Source organism: Siniperca chuatsi, linkage group LG20 (assembly GCF_020085105.1).
Source record: "Siniperca chuatsi isolate FFG_IHB_CAS linkage group LG20, ASM2008510v1, whole genome shotgun sequence".
Taxonomy (NCBI): Eukaryota; Metazoa; Chordata; class Actinopteri; order Centrarchiformes; family Sinipercidae; genus Siniperca; species Siniperca chuatsi.
Window position 1 is genome coordinate 10,419,372 of NC_058061.1, and position 15,843 is coordinate 10,435,214.

The 15,843-nt window shown below is 39.7% G+C and overlaps 1 long non-coding RNA gene across 5 annotated transcripts in view; it reads right to left on the reverse strand.

The window, feature by feature from the left end:
- Positions 1-15,843, reverse strand: part of LOC122867465 — a 103,336-nt gene that overhangs the window by 46,104 nt on the left and 41,389 nt on the right. For 4 of the 5 annotated variants that reach the window (XR_006375920.1, XR_006375919.1, XR_006375921.1 and 1 more), the window contains exon 4: positions 15,449-15,500. The exons of the other annotated variant lie outside the window; for it this stretch is intronic. This is a non-coding gene — a long non-coding RNA (uncharacterized LOC122867465). The remainder of the gene's footprint in view (positions 1-15,448; positions 15,501-15,843) is intronic. 5 annotated transcript variants of the gene reach the window in all.

Consider the following 15,843-nt stretch of genomic DNA (forward strand, 5'->3'; position numbering starts at 1 on the left):
TAAAGCCACTGTTTGGACATGTGGATCATGCATGCAGTGTGTGCATGAACAGAGGTGGGATGATGGATATAAAGAATTCATTGTAACACCCAGAACTCGCTCCAGGTTAGAGGACCATGTAACAGTGTAGTATTTATCATAAAGCAAGTGTGAGGTCACAGGATTGAAACACGTAACAAGTTTGCATAAAAGGACACAAACCTTGAAAATGTCCCTCTTTAGGTTTGATCTAACGGTTACAAACTGCAAGCCAGAGTTGGTTTACGTCTCTATCTTTGTTTGAAGCACAGCATGATGGTGGCCCTTCAACCCCCATTTTCCAGAAGCTTAGACCTGGTTGTTTGATGAAGGCTTATCCCTCAGCTGACATATTATCGCTGGACAGGCCTCTGACTGCGCCAAAAGAACAAGCTACGCAAAGGATTAGCCTGCACACTCGTGCTAATGCAGTCAAACTGTCAGAGAGATCAAAGCCACTCACTCCAGATTAAGACCAATTAAAGTAGGTGGCCCTACACAAATTAATAGCTGGAGCACTCACCTGTTAAAAGGAGGAAAACCAGCGAGGGGCTTTGTTCTCTCAGTTGAAGTGAGAAAATGTCTAGCTTTTTAGTTGTCAGTTATGTGTTATGGCAAGCAGTCAGCAAACAAAATCATTTGTTTCATGAGGTTATGTAAATCTACATGTGTTTATTACACTGCAGTTACACTCACATGAACTCGAACCACTAGAAGTGAACTGTTATGTCCAAATGCTAAACGTGACAGTTGTGATTGCTGCCTTTAATGGAGCAATTTAAAATAATTGGCACTTTGCATGAAGGCCACCTTCCCATTATTTGATTTGGCTTTTACAGGGCTGTACATTCTATTACATAGTGCACATACCCTGTAGAGTTTGGAGCACCTGCCAAATCCATTATAATCTAGGCTACTGGGAGGACATCTTATTTCCTCTTTATAGGGTCGGTTCACCCAAATCACAAAAAATATATTTTGTTACTTACCTCTAGTGGTATCTAGCCATGTAGATCGTTTTGTTTATATGTGCCAAGGTTTGTGATGCTCAAAGAGTTTAAAATAAAATTTGGAAAACTCAACAGCAACATCCCTTTCCAGAAACAACTTTGGATAATCCAGACCTCACTGATTACACTTTTCCTTGGAGCTGCTTTCCACAGAAAAATAGTCCCTATGAAAACTGTCCACAGTGAGATCTCTGGACTATCCAGAGTCAGCAACATTGTTTTCTATTCACCTCCACTGAATTGGGATAGCGACAAAACATTAAATGGCGGATACTTAAAAATATAACAGCAAATAAAACCAAAGGCATGATACGACTAGGGCTAAAGAAAAGAATATGTTGAGGTTTTTTTCTGATTTGAGTGAACTGACCCTTTAATGTTTACTCCAAAGATCTAAATGCATTTCCTGCCAGCACTAGAATAAGACAGTGACAAAGAGATGACTTCTTGTTGAGGCTGTTGTAGTGCAGAAGGGGTTAATAGTCTCAGTTATTACAGTAATGCTAACATCTCAGACTGAGGCATCTGAACCACAGCTGGCCAGATAGCCTGTGGGTCATCTGAGGGCCAACGGAGGCTCTGCTGATCAAGGCCTCTGCTCTCGACAAGGGGATGAATGATGACTGCAGAGTAAATGCCAAAACTATAAATTTCATCCCACACTGACTCCTCTAAAGTTTATTTACATTTTCACATAGCATCTACCCTCAAACGTCAATGTTAACGGATCTCAAGGCAGGATGAATTAGCAGTTGCAGTGTATGTGCTTTAAAACGCACACTGCCGGGAAAGTTAATTTCGCTCCGACATGTCCGTTGTGAGTGCCGCTGAGGAGCAGACTGAAAGGATCTTTCATTGACTTGTCTTTTCTTGTTACTCGCTCTGAATCTTGCTTTCGACTTGGTCCAGAAGAGTTGAGTAGAACCGGCTGTGGTGTCAAAACCGCTCTTCAAATACAGCTTTGTCCCATCAATTACCAACGCTAATGGGTGAATTTTGCTTTTAAAAAATTTTAAAAACCTGAAGCCAGACATTTTTATGTGTGGAAAATAAATAAACAAGCTCAGCACCCCATGGTTAACTTTCCAATGGGCTTTGCAGAGAGCTCTGTTTGATGTGGATGCCTAGAGTCAACTGTGTTTGGACAGTCATGGGGTGGAGCTGCCAGGCTTTTAACTGCTCCAGAGAACACAACCCACCACAGAGCAGCACATAGGAGTTCCTCTGTCCTGAGGCTGGACACAAACTATCAACTGAGAGAATGAGAGAGAGAACCACAGTGGGATTTACTCCTGCACAGGCCTAGAGGCTAACATAGCAGAGCAGCTAAAACAGTGACACTACCCTGAAGATGTTTGTAGCATGATTCTCCAAAAGCATTTCATTAGCTCTACACTGCAAAGCTGCAAGAGATGAATATTACATCTTTTATTCAAAACATTTCATTTCACCTGCACTTGTCAAGCGCAGGTGAAGTGATACGGCCAACAAAAACTGATTTTGTGAACTAAAAACTGATTTTAACTCGGATCTGTCAAAGCAGGGAAATATATACTGATATATATATTCAGAGGAGGTGGAAAGAAGTCGTTGCTCCTGTTTTGTGGTGTGGGAGGCATGTGGTGCCTAATTTGAGAGACTGAACGTGCTTAAGTTATTACTGCAGGAAGGCAATCTGTCAAAAGCAGACTGCTTTGGCATGTTGCATACTGCTGCTGAGATCATAGAGTCAGATTCTGCTTGCAATTACTGCTGAAGGACCTTGGATGCAGGCAGGCGGCCATTAATCCTGCTTCTGGCCCTGGATGCTTTGACATGTCAAAATTCCCACTGTCCTCCGTGCCACAGCTCTGGGAAAAATGCACCACAGTGGCCAAACCACAGCAGTGGAGTAATTGATGCAATCATTAATGTAATTAGGTTCACTAAAGTCAGCAGTACATTATGACTTACTTTATACTGTAATGTATAGGAATTTACTAGGGAGAGAAGAACACTGAAATTTACTTTATTAACAATTAGTACTGTAAGTTACTGGAGCTGTGGATAAAAATTAGTTGTGATTTTAAACAGCAGACCAGTGGTTTATTGAGTAGTCAAAGCATTTGCTTAAGTAAAAGTAGCAGTACTACAATGTAAAAGTACTCAGTTACAAGTAGCCTACATGTAAGTGCATACAGAATTTTCCTTAAAGGTTCTGTAAATGAGATTCTGAACGTTAATATAGCAGCAAAAAACTATTTGCTATATAAAGACATAGTGGAGTAATGGCGTCCTGAGCAGAGGATAACGTCATACCCCTTCTGCCTGTGTTGTTATCCAAGGTTCACTGTTCTTTGTTTTTACAGCCGCACCGGCAGCGCGTGCATGTTAGTGCATGTGAGTCCCTCGTATAAAACTGTTCGTCTGTGAGGAGAGCTGTTTTTTTCTCATCTAACGTAGTAAATTAAGGATTTATTTTGACCAAACCAGAGTTGGTGATTGTTGGAACAGTGGACTAACAAAGATGGCTTTGGTGAGTTTTATTTTGTTTCTGTAGAGTTTGAATGAAGTGAGTCTGGTGGCGGGCGAGAGCGATAAAACGGCTGTTTCTGGTTAAACAAAAAGGATCTTACTGTTTAACAAAAAGTTCTAGCTCTGTAGCAATCCTTTCCATAATGTAGTCAGACACTCAGAATAACAATCTGAGCCTGTCAGTGGCAAAAACAAACTAACAGACTAACAAAGATGGTTTTGGTGAGTTTTATTTTGTTTCTGTCCAGTTTGAATGAAGTGTGTTTTACGATGAGCTGCGAGATAAAATTACTGTTTTTCCTCAATGGAGTCTGGTGCGCCGTAGCGCCCATTTGTTTGGGTCTGAAATGCTGGTGTTCTAGTGCAACATTTAGTGGCAGTGAATGTCACTTACAATTCCTTTAAATTGAAAGACCAAATAACACAATCTTCTGCTTACAAAGGAAAAGTTGAATTCATAAGCAATAAAACTTACTTTTGCTATATTCATTACAATCAGGGCTTTTGCAGCTACAGACTCACTTGGTCTGGTATGACCAGTAGCTTATGGTGGCTAATGCTAGCTAATAGTTAGATATTGCTGTGTAACTGACTCTTCTCTACCTGTGCTTATGTTATGCTAAGTTTTAGCATTTACCATTATCCTGTAACTGCTACTTGTGGCCACAGTGGCCGCTGTTCAGCAAACGTTACACGCTTTAAGTACGAAAGTATTTTCAGTAAAATGTACTTAGTAGAAGTGGTAGTAGTATTGATGCCTGAATGTGTAAAATATACTGTATATATATATAGGTCATTGTAATGTGGTATGACACTTTATTCCCACCTTAATCATCTTAAAGCAGTGTGTTTATATATATCTGTCTATAACAATGCCTCATGTTTTATAAACTGATCATATATGCAAAGAAAGTTGTGACTTTATGTCTGCCAAATAAGAGAGTAAAATCTAGTAAAAAGTATAATATTCTCTGTGAAATATAGTGGAGTACTAAGTACTAAGTATAAAGTAGTGTGACATGGAAATGCTACTATAGTACTATAGTATAGTACTATACCTCAAAATTGTACTTAAGTACAGTACTTGAGTACACTTTCAGCCACTGCAGCAGACTACATTATACAACTATGTAAGTACATAGGACTGCTCAGTGTATTCAGTGTCCTTCCACTTGACATACATATGTTCAGTAACAATAGACCCCCTAAAAGACCTCGATTCAGTCTTTGTTCCTGTCACAAAGCCGTCTTGTTTACCACACAAAGAGCGTGGTTTCATCTGAGTGAAAGCAACACAGACACGTTGACAAGAAAAGGGCTTCAAAGGAACAGATTCATCATCGTGTGTCGCCCCTCAAACCCACGCTACACCTACACATCGCTGTGATCAGGTCATTTAGCTGTTTAATGTGGTATGACACTTTATTCCCACCTTAAGCATCTTAAAGCAGTGTGTTATGCACAGAGTAATTTCAGTGTCAGCAAATGCCTCAGAGTTTCTTTAACCCTCTCATAGGTTTAGTTGAGGAAAAAAGGAAGTAAACGGCCTGCTGACGGCTTAAAATTAGTGGCTCTGAAGAGGATGAAATTAATGTCACACAAAGAGAAATACTGTGCGGTCACACTGACATATCTGAAGTTCTAAAGGGGATGAAGTTAATTTCCCAAAAAGACAAATACTGGGAGTTCTCATCGACAAAAGACAGCAGCTATTTGGCGAAAAACACAAATGAACCTGTAGAAAACACTGGCAAACCAGAATCCACTTGAAACTCCATGAACTGTGGCACTAAACATTTTGTCACGCATCCAAATATCTGCATAGAGGCTCATGTTATGCCCGAGCATCTGTGTCTGATCTGAATAACTAGCATGACTCCCGTGCAGATGGTCACAGGATGTGACCACCTCGTATCGCCTGTTCCCATCCATCTACCAGTAAATAGCTCCTTTGACACCCTGTGCCCACTTTTTGTATGAGGCACCTCACATGATTGCCGCCATTTTGAAAATAATACAAGAAGAAGAGATGAGCAACCCCCAAAAAAAGTTGCAAAACATCACACCACATGCGGTACATCCCACAAGAACTTTTGACCCGTTTGTGGCAGGCCATGAGTCACGAGTTAGTCCTCTTGATATCACTCCTTTGAAATCTTAATGTCCAACTGCCCTTCTTCATGGCCCCTGCTCAACAGCTAAATCAGATTTATACCCACTGTCAAAGGCAGGGATGACAGATAAATTAATCTTCCCTTCATGAGTTTACATCTTGGGCATCTGGACTGCTGATCTTGCCCTAACAAGCGCAGAGGTCTCGGTGAGCTGTCTTTTAATGTTGATGTGTTCATGGCTGGAGATGAATGGCTCTGTCATAGGAATCTATTTATACAGCAGTTATATGGCAGTGCCACTAGATCCAGGACATTGCACTTCCCTGAGACAAGAACCAGCATCTGTTAGAGGAAGTCTGCAAATGACACTTCTGTGGATTTGGAGCGCTGTTCAATGTAATGTGTGTCAGTTACTGTGAGGTTGAAAAAAAACTCCTTTAGCAAAAACTATTAGAAAGCAATCGAGAGGATACACAGTTCTCTATTGTTTTTAAGTCAAATAAAATGTTTAATTTGCATCTGGATACAGAACTGCATCAATCAACACAGTGACAGAAATTCATGCTGATTGGCTGGTGACACCCATGATTCTTGAAGAATACATACTGTCTGGGAATATTATTAATTTGTACAAGGATGAAGTGTGAAAACTTTCATGTGATTTGAACCATTACCACATTTAAATTTGGACTTTTAAATTTGCTATCTTGCTCCAGCGTCACCTATGCCTAGGAGAAAACGCATCACTTTTTGCACAATGTTTCATATGTACTTTATGTGTATTAATACACTTTATGTGTAGGTGTTATCTACATTTGGTTGCAGTTGTACAAGGAGTTAATGCATTGCATTGATTCATTGTGCCAATTTATGTTAAATAGGTCACACATACAAGATATCAGCAATCATTTAACATGAAAAGACAAAAAAACTGAATTCACTCATCCAATTATCTTATGAACCATTTCTGGTGAACATTGGTTGAAATTGGTTGGAGGTATGCGCTGGTTGGTTCTTTTTCTTAATTTTTTTCTGTACTTAAAAGGATGAGTCTGGAATTATTCTACAAATCCCACAAAAACAACAAAACCAGCAATGCATTAGTCCATCTCTTAATACTTTGCCACTTTCCTACCCTGTCTGTGGCTCCAAGGCCCAAGCCCACTGGTTCCTAATGAAGACATAAATATTTTAAAACAGCTCACAAATATATAGTTTCACTTTTAGAAAGGGCTCTGTAATGTCTTTAAACAGCTGGACACTGTAGTTTTTAGCAAATGTTAACCAAACAGGAGTATTATAGTGCATTTGTTGGGGGCTATTTTCAGCCGCGGATTAATACACATTTGGTACCCTAGTGAGTATTTACAGCAGCAGGTATATGTGGAATTGACTCAATATAAACTACAGTGCCTATGTTCTTGGTAATGAAGAAACATGTCACCCAGTGCAAGAGTGTGGCTCACTGATGTGTATTTCATAGGTTTTGGACAACAATCAGGCTTTGGATACACAGACAATTCTTATTAGTTGGATCAACTCATTGTTGGTTTTGGTCATTTAAGGGGATTTGTTGACAATAGGAAAAAAATATCACCAGACTTATTATACTTTTTGGCTCATTATCTCTGAACTGTTAAATGTTTTTGTCTTTATAAATGTGGTGAATCTCATTAATCCAGATCTACACCAAAAACTAATCACCTGCTCTTTGACTTAGCCTACTTTATGGCCTAACTTAACACCAAATTTCATAGAAATCTGTTAACTGTATTTTTAGATATTGTTGGAAACAAACAAACCGTACTAAACACATTTACTCTTGGAGATATCTACCAAGACGTCAATCACGCAAATAAATGAGTTATTACAAGAACAGCTGAAAGACAGGACCACCAGGACTGCAGAACTCAAGCTTGTCATTGTCGGCCCACCCTCCTCAGTACCTACCACACCTCCTCACCCCATCACATGAATCACAGCCACCACCCTCCACTGCCTCTGCAACAAAAGATGCTTTGAGGTCATGCTCCTCTTCTTTGTGCCCACCACAGCGCGTGAACAGAGAGAGAACAGAACCACTCGAGACAAGGGCGACTTAAGAGCAGCTTAAAATGAAAGGACGTCCATCATAAAAGAAAACACATGCCATTATTGAAGAACCATTATGGGGATGTTCAAATAAATTAGCTTTTGAAGGGTGTAATTGTTAGTAATTCTTTCAGGTCTTAAAATTACTCGTTGAGGTACATCAAAATCAAATCATTTGACTTTCCTCATCAAAATGAGTAACGGTCTTCACTGATGATAATATGCCTGAGCTTTAAGCTGCACCCCCTTTTATATTCATCACCCAAAGAATCCTCTGTGGGGGTTTAAAACTTCAAACACTACCTCATGAAAAAGTCAGGAGGTGTCAGACATGTGTTCCCCCTCTTTGCCCCCAACCCTGCTGGATTGCCAACACCAAAGGCCAGAATTGATTTTATGTGAAGCAGGACCAGCTCCACCCCCGTCAGGGATCACCTGCCTAAACCCCGCCTGTGGCTCTGATGCACCACGAACAATTAGGGAAAGACAGTGAAATATTGACAAGGTATCTGTGGTTTTCAGAGTTATTTTCGCTAATTATGTATCACGTACAGCAACTGCAGAGCATGTTTTGTACGATGTGATTTCCTCTCAGAACATCTGAAGGAAGTTAAATTGTCACGGATAAATTTTTTTGCTCTAATTCCACATGGATGATCCTTGTGTATGAGCTAATAAAGTGAGGTTTATGGAAGATTCAGGACAGATTATCTGAGGTAAGAGCACTTTTCTGCGACTCAGCAGGCTTTAAAGTTAGTCCAGCTGTACATAAAAAAATGCAGTATGAAAGGTCATACAGGAGCCAACAGAGATAAAAGTCTGAGGTGGCTTTCTTGTATAGTGATCCAGTTACGATCCGCTTTAAATTAAACATTCCTTCCTGTTTGTCCACATGTGCTCATCCTTGCAGGCAACGGTAACACAGTGCAGGTAAATTTCTGATTTTCATCTCTGATGTTTGTGTTTTTGATTTTTGGAAATTCCCCTGATTTGTCGAAACTTATCACCATCCAAATCTAGTCTGATTTAATTAGAATTCAAAGACATGTTATTCAAATAGGCCTTTTTCACAGGAGACATTTTGAGTTGTCATAGAAGGAAAAAGCACAGGTGTAACTAATAACACTGTGTAATAAATAACATTAATAATGGCTCCATTCCATTAAGTGTCCCAGTAAGCTATGTCAGTGAGTCAGCATGTATAATAGCAGGACCCTCGAACTAAAAAACCTAAATGGAATGCAGCCATCGTTAATGAGTTACACCTGTGCTTTTCCTGCTATGACATGTCAAAATGTCTACTATGAAAAAAGCCTATTCTCTACTTCCTGCATTCCTATTTGTTCTGAGAGAGAACATAACCATTAAAATCATCGTTGTTTTGGCCATCATCTCTATCAGGTTATGAGAGCTCACGAAAGTAACAGCAAAGATTTGGGATCACGGCTACATCGCTAAAAACAAGTCAGACAGGGCAATAAACATTAACAGTCTGACAAACAGTTTAGTCAGATTATCATAACCACTTTATTTAGACAAAAAAACAAAAGTAAACGCACCCAAAATGTGGGTTATTATCCCTCGTTGCACAGGAAAACTATGTATGATAGGTCAAAGCTGAAACAGGAAGTCGGTCTGTAAAATGTGGTGGATCTTTGCAACAGACAGTTTGAGTCATAATTTACTGTCCACATTTGTTTTTTCTTTAACTTAAGTTTGGCTAACCGCAGAGTTTGTTTAAAATCTGATCATGGGCCATCCTGGTGGCCTTGGGATTTTAGATGCTGACCATGTAATCACAACATGGCCTGCCAGAGAATTTTGTCTCTTTCCTCTATACAGTCCGCTGTCTAATAAAGGGAAAAATGACATAAAATCTATATGATTGTCTGGCCACTCATGTTTCTTATCATGTATGACTTCTTTTTAGTGATGTCACCATGTTCCCAGATCTTATCAATTACTTTGGTGAGTACAATGTTATTATTACTGATAGAAAAGATGGCTAAAACCATGAAAATAAGACCCAAGGTGAAATAAACCGTAATTATCCTTTAATTTTTAAATAATGGTGTTTGCCAGGTATAACTGATGTAAACACCAGTAATCCTCATCTATGTGTGAGTGACTCATACAGTACTTTACTAAAAGGATATCACCCAACCCATAAAACATTACAAAATCAAAGCTGAAGATAAAATCATAATGACAAACTAATATTTAATGGTGTGTTTAAGTGCTAGGACCACAGTTTATGCACTATAATAAAGCACCCATAAAAACACAGTTTAATGCAGATGATTCCAAATGTAAAGTGTTAATGTGTGTTAATGGATTTAACAGACTTTTATTTTTCCTACTACCTTGCTGTAGACATGTGTCATGTATGTCACTCAGAAACAGTACAATATTTGTCTGCAGTAAATTACTTAATATAACTGCCCATGAAGTAGAGGGGCAGCATATGAAAAGACAAAACAGTCTGGAAAACAAGCAGGCATGAATGTGTTTTGGAACAGAGGTTTTAAGAGCCTGGCGTCTATGTGTGAGACATGACTTCCTTATTTTTAACAGTGGGCACTTCAACCACTGGCTTCATGTCAACCTCCCGTTCTAATGGACAGCCACAAAGCTGACAGGCCGTAAATCAGAGGGACTATAGAAAGCCATTAGTCTAGGGATACACAATAAAAAGCGGTAATGGTCTCATAAAGCCTGCAACACCACAGCAGACATTCTGATTCTGTCTATTAGGGCTGCACGGAGCCTCGGATGAGTGAAAATAAGGAAGTAATTTTTCTTTTGTGCATTGTTGCCTGGGGTCTCGTGCCAGTGATCAATGTACAGTAAGATGCACTACGCTGAGAGCTATTTATTTACACTGTACTCCAACTGAGTGAATATTAGAGGAGAACATTGTGATTAAGAAGCGCTTCTATTGAGCTACATGTTACAGACGCCTCGTTGATTTACTGTGAGCTGGTTATAAATGCCAGATGTGCTCAGAGTGCTGGTTACAGTATCAAGAACAACAGTTTACATTAATTGTTATGGTGAGTGCAATCCGGTCCTCAAATCATTTTAAAAAGAGACAGTTCACCCAAATTACACACAAATATATCTAGCCATGCAGATAGTTTCGGTTTTATTTGCTCATGTTTTGAGATATCTGTCTCTGCCTCCACCCCAGTACGATGGAGATGAATAGAATTTCATTTGTAGCGTTCACAGCATTAAAACAAGACTAGCAGCTCTGTGAGACTGTACTAAGGCACAGCAGTGCTTTAAGCTACAGTAAATGCCAAGCATCAGCATGCTAACATGCTCACAATGACAATGCTAACATGCTGATGCTAAGCGGTATAATGTTTACCATGTTTACCATCATAGTTTAGCATGTTAGCATGCTAACGTATGCTAATTAGCTCTAAACACAAAGTACAGCTGGGGCTAAAGACCATTAGTTTTGCAGGTATTTGGTAATAAACCAAAGTACTGGACAAATACATTTTTTGACCTGATGATGGTGCTAGATGAAAAGTTGAGGGATTACAAAGATATTACAATTCATCCTGAGAGGGACATGCATGTCTGTACCAGATTTCATGACAATTCATTCAATAACTGTCGAGATATTTCACTCAAACTACAAATGTGAACATCATGGTGGCGCTAGAGGAAAGGTCAAGGAATCACCAAAGTCAATAGGATTCAAGAGTCGGAGAGGTATTTCAATCTGGACGTGGAAGTGGTGGACCTACAGACCGACCAACAGACAAACAGACATTGTCATCCCTAGAGCCATGCCGCTCGCATGGCTAAAAGTTACAGTAAAAAATTCAACAACATCTCGTTCTAGAAACAATGTCCTAGTTGGATAATGGATAATGCACATACCTGTGAATAATTTTCATTGGAAATTCTTTCTACTGATGAAATAGCACCACAAACAAAATCACAAAGATCTCAGCGATGGATATGTCAAAGCATAGAATCAAAACTATATGTATGACTAGGTACCTCTAAAAGGTAAGAAAATATGTTGGGGGGGGGTTTATTCAAATCAACCCTTTAATTATCTTTACTTTTACCAAATGCTATGAAAGACAATAAGACTTCCAGCGAATTTTGACAAATAAATAATATGTTGAGTAACACTGCAGCAAATTTGGGGCTACAGATCTTAAATGTGCTGTATATGAAGGCTGGAGGCTCACGACAGCTTTCTATGTTTGACATAATAAATATAATTTACCAGAAAAAAATCATCTGAAGCCATGCCAACTTGTTTTAGCTATTCAAAATCCAGATAGCAAATGTCTACATAATTTCAGCTAAAATTTCACCAAATCAACCCAAATTTCTCTTCTCAAGATAAGAAAGTCTGCTGAGTGACATTTCAACAGGCTGTTCCTAAGTTACAGCGAGATTGAACTCGCCTGAAGACAATGACAAGCTCCTCTCTGTCTGATGTCACTTCCCATTTCCAGGCCGACTGCTATCTGCTACTGGCTTCTGCCAATAATAGCTCATCAAAACAACACAACCCTTCTTGGCACCAAAATAAAGGCAGCGGTCCACGTCTGTGCCACTCAGTTGTCAATTAAGACTCCTCTTCACACTGACACTTGTGACTTAAAAGAAACAGTCGAGAATGTGATGAATTTGAGCCGACAGATGAGAAGGCAGTACGCTGCGTTGCAGTACCATAATGCGCTTGAGATATGGATAACAACTGACACCACTGGCAGGTCTTATAAAGTTTGATTTCATTTGTCAGGCCTCTTCTACTTTGTCTTTTAGCTTGCGCGCTCCCTCACTCTTCAATCATTGTGGTAATAGCTCATTCTGATAGCCTGAAGACACTCAGACGCACTTCCATTTAAAATGCAAAGCCACAAATATAGTAGGTGCTGCTATGGGCTACACGTCAAGATGGCATCATGTGTTGTATCTAATGCTATATTGTAAATGTATATGTATAATTGCATGTGGTGTATGTACAAAAAGAAGCAAAATGAACCCGGTTCTGGATGTCCACAGGGTGTTCTGATCTCTAAAACTCGTACAATTTCACAACATGGAAACGTACACAGATGAACACATATCACACAAACCACAAACGACAGAGAAATAACCATCAACCTCGGTATTTGATCACTAAGTAGACAAATGGAGCAGTAAGTGTCCAAGCCTGTCTCGGCGAATACCTTGCATGCTCATCTCCAGCCGACCACATGACGCTAATTCCTGACTGAAGCGCTCCTCCTGCGTATCCCTAATCCTGCCTGTGAAATGTGACAAGATCATTCTTTAGGCCTACTTTAGTCTGAATAATCTGCCCATCACAGACATTCATCCCGACCTGCACAGTGCTTCCAGTGCCATAACACGCTACCTGTACATTTTCACCCGGCTTAGGCTCCATAAATTAAATCTAGACAAGTAAATGAGAGGGCTCAGCATCTAGTGCTGCGTGTGTGTCGATGTGAAGAATGTTGATTTTACACTGACTGCTACACAAACAAATGTGCTGTGTGTGGTGTCTTTTTAACTCATTTGAGATTGAATACTCATAGAAATAAAGTAAGTGAGAGGGTTGCAACAATTAGTCGGACTAGTATATAGTGGATGGACAGAAAATTTATCAACCACAATTTTGATAACCAATAATTTATCAATCGAAAAAAGCCAAACATTCTGTTTCCAGCTTCTCAAATGTGAGGATTTGCTGCTTTTTCCCCATTTTATATCCTTGTAAACTGAATATTTGGCGGTTTGGAACTGTTGGTCAGACAAAACAAAGCACTTTTAAGACATCAAATCGCGCTCCTGGAAATCATGCTGGGCATTTTTCACAATTTTCTGACAAAGGATTTGTCAATTAATCAAAAATCAAGAATCAACATATTTGGAAATAATGAAAATAATCATTCTATGAAGGCCTAATGGTAATCAAAATTAACAAAATCAAGTCACATGCCGAACTTCGATGTCATCACAAGCAAACATGATTGCACTCCCTTTTTTCCTAAAGCTACTAGACAAGTAGATACAGTACAGTAGGTCTTACAGGAGCTTCTTGAAGTTTCCACAAAGTTCTGAACCAGTAATATGGCAGCTGTCAGGTTGAACTGAGCCATTGGTTCCAGTGCTAATAGGGAGGGTAGGTGAAGTTAACTCTTCTCTACAGCATGACTACAACCCGCCAGGATCCTCACCTACCTGATGGCAAGTGGACGACAGCATATAATCTCCATAGGCTTTACTTCCTACTCCTGACCAGCTTTAACTAATTGAGGCGACAACGTGAAAAAGAGCCTTCACCGTCGCGATCTTGGCTGCACCTCAACTTTTCTAACTCTCTCCGTCATGCTGCGCTACCGTCGTCTGACTTCCGGCGAGATAGTGCAAGTTCTTCATGTCAGCCCAGAGTTGAGCTCTTGCAAATGAAGTCAACGCCACAGTATTTGACACAGATGGGGGGAGGAAAATATCTTGGGTGTAGTGAAGGGGAATGGGTATGACTTCTAAGTATCTGAAATGTCCTGTCTTAAACACATAATATCCGTAATACTTCCTGACACTTTCTCCTGTAACCTCTTATTCTGTGCCAGCTTCTGTGGGGCCTTTTTCCCTCTCTGGGCGCAGAAGAAAAGCAGTCTATTTTCTTGTCATATTTGGTTGAAAGGCAACTCTCAACTTGGAGTCTAATTTCCTGCACTTTAAAGACAGTCCACATGCAAGGTGCATTACCATGCTATCAAGGTGATGGGAGCAATTTCAACCTGTCAGTCAGTCATGGAAATATCAGAGAGACTTAATGTCTACTGCAACCTGTCAAAGGCTCCTGTGAAGTGGTGGAAAGCATAATCTGAGTCTTATTCACTCAACACCATTTACTTGTCAGTGTAGCTCTCTGTTTTACTCTGGATGGTAGTTCATAATGAAATGGGGATATAATACAGCCATATACGTGGCTACTTAGATGAAGAGGTCAAACTGGCATGTTTTAAAAATATATATGGAGAAAAAAGAAAATGTACAGCTGCTGCACATCAGCAGAGAGCAGTTATATTATAAAGACCATAGTTTCAGTATAAGTATCAAACTGCTGCATCTCTTATGATCACACAGTTCTTGCGTCAAAGACAGCAGTTAGTTAGGTCTGTTAATTTCCCGATAGACGCACCACTCTGGGTGACACACTGGGGCTGTACTTAACCATTATTAATGTGACAGGCCTCAGTGCAAAGCAAATCAATTAAACAGGAGCAATCACTGTAGTCTGGATAACGGCCTTTTAAGACTGCTTGCATGTGACAAGAAGGTCCTCGATCCAGGCCTCTGCGCCAGGACCTGACAGGTCAAGAAAGCGGCATGAAACAATAGAACCTTCTAACCATCATCTCCCCTTTTTACCTGTCACATCCAGTCAGCCTGTCTCGCTGCTGACGTGGTGCGTCCTGTGCCGGCTGCCACAAGGTGAATTTTCATGTCATGTCAAGGGAATTTCTTATTCCATTTGCTCGACATTATAATGCCGCATTTATCGACCATATCCTTTTTTGAAAGCTATATGTCAAGGGCTTTTGCACATGAGTTTTGGTCATTTTTCTAATAGTTTAAGGTCTTTTGTGATGTTTTTAATGTGCATGTGCAAGTCTAAAGAGAGCAGAATAAGTGGAGCAGTGACTTAACCTTCATGCTGTTTGGGTAAATCATCCAGTGCTGCCTGGAACCTCCAAAGTGTCTGGAAAGGAAAGGATTTCACAAAAAGATCACTTTTACACTTCACCAGCAGTTCAGTTATCATTTCATAGAACAAATACTGACAAAAATAATTCAAACTTGTATTAAAAACAGACTGAACTTCAATATGCATGCATTTGTTTAATAAACCCTTTAGTAACCATCCTACTTGCAGAGCTGAATTATACAATACACATACAATTATACATTATACAACACAGTCATAATAGCAGCTCCTGTCACTGTGACTCTAATTGCCATTATTTTAATTTTTTTTAATCAATTCCAATGATAAATTGTGACATTGTCACCAATACACATTTAAGGTGTTGTTTCTGCACAAA